Consider the following 2122-nt stretch of genomic DNA (forward strand, 5'->3'; position numbering starts at 1 on the left):
TCTGATGACCTTCATGCAGGATAGCAAGGTAGATGCTAAGTGGAAACCAGAGTTCCTTTTTACATCCATATTTGGTGAAACAAACCAAGTAAAGTGCGAGCAACTACCTGAAAGAATCAAAGAATTCAAACCAGAAACTTCAAAGTTCTTTTCCACCATCAAAGGTAAGAAAATTGTTTCTGGTTATCTTTTTTTGTATTGACCTACCCATCCCATGGTTGACCAATGTCTGGTATCACGAGAGCTTACATATTACATATTTGCTGCCACTCACAGAAACAGATGCAACAAAAACAAAAAAAGGATGAAGCACCAATCCATACCCAAAACATTCACATTGCTTCCAACACACAAAGGAGGCGTCCGACCTCTTCCAAATAGTCATGAGCGTCAGCTGGCAGGAGGAATTCAAAAGTGAGTTGTTTTTTGTTGCACCTCAAAATAGTTGGACCGAGGCCAAAAATAATGTAAAAATCTGTTTCTCACTGACCTCCAAAATTATTTTATCTCCCTGTCGCAGCAAAACTATATTTAGGCGCATCCGTAGAGAGAGTGAAAGCACACAACTTACTGGAGCCCAACTGAAGGCAGTATTTGGTCCAAGACTGGCACAGACGAACATACCACATCATATGAAAAAGAGGGTGCTCAATGATATAACAGAAATCTGGGAAAGCACACAAGATTCAAAAGAGAGTGACAAAGTAATATTAGGCCCAAACTTTGCAGAGGTAAATTTTTAGAAAGAAAAATCTTGTCTATATTGAAACACCTACTGATGAGGACATCCCAACCATGGGCACCATGCCACCAATCATCAACAGTCTAATCACAAGAAACCGCGCAATGCAAATACATGATCAGGTGAACGCTAACTTAAGTATATCATTTGACCTTGAAAACATGGTTGTGCCTTCACCTCCTTTGTTGTTGGTTGAACTTAGGTGCGATATCGAAGAAGGCCAAACACATTCCAGTCCGTGCAAAATAATGTTTTATGACGAAGAAACAAACTTAGGAATTCATGAAGAATGAGTTGTCTGCTGAAGAAACATTGTTCCGATTCTGATGAAACAATGTTTTGCACGAGTTTGGATATTCCAACTTGCGAAAGGTTCCCAGAACTCGAGTTTGCTGCTGAAGGAAACATTGTTTGACTCTAGTGAACAATGTTTGGTCGGGAACTGTCAACCACCTCCAACGAGAGTATTTGAGAAGCTACCTCATTAAGTATCTAAGCCATTTAGTCAAAACAAAGTTGGTTGTCTTTCACACCTATCCAGGGGGTTGTCCCAATTATAAATAGGCTAGCTCTTCCCTTCGTTGGGGACTTTTGCCATTTCTATCAAAGACCAAAGACATAGACTCCTCCTGAGATTGGAGAGCTCTTGTTATCCTTATTCTCGTGATTCCTTAAGAAATTGCTCCTAATTCGTGCTCCACGACTAGATCGTGTTGTGTGGATTAGAGTTCGTGGTTTCCCTTGCGGATTGCACCTATCCCGTGCTCCACGACTTGAGCGTGGTTGTGTGGGGTAGTATTACGGGTTGTGGATCAGTGAATGTTCGGATTGCAAGCTTCAGTGAGCCTCCTCCTCGTCGGGTCATAATCTCTTATTTTCCATTTTCCGGCTGCTTGCAGCTAGTTATCCCCATCCATTTATCGATCATACGCCGTGAAGATCGGAACTCCCCTTGTACTCCCTCTTCTCCGAAGACGGGGTCGGATCACCTACTCTTTTTATATTGTTACACAGCTGTTTTTTCTAACAGTTTTTTATCGTAATTATTGTTTGCAGCATACACTGGATTTAAAGAAACACAAAACTACTATTGGAAAATTTAAAAGTGAATTGCAAAAAACAAATAATCAGCTGGTTCCCATGTATCTCAAAGAACATCAATGGAAAAAGGTCTCAACAGCAAACATGGTAACATCCCTTTCCTCCATGACAAAATCACAAAAAATGCGTTCTATCAAATTACTTTATATTAAACTGTTATGTAAGCAACAAATATTTTGTACGCATATATTCATTCCAATGGAGAAGGATGACCGCTACGTACTATATATGATGAACAAATATAAACACAAAGTTCACATTATTGATCCTCGAGAAGCG

Source organism: Triticum dicoccoides, chromosome 2A, assembly GCF_002162155.2.
Source record: "Triticum dicoccoides isolate Atlit2015 ecotype Zavitan chromosome 2A, WEW_v2.0, whole genome shotgun sequence".
NCBI classification, from domain to species: domain Eukaryota; kingdom Viridiplantae; phylum Streptophyta; class Magnoliopsida; order Poales; family Poaceae; genus Triticum; species Triticum dicoccoides.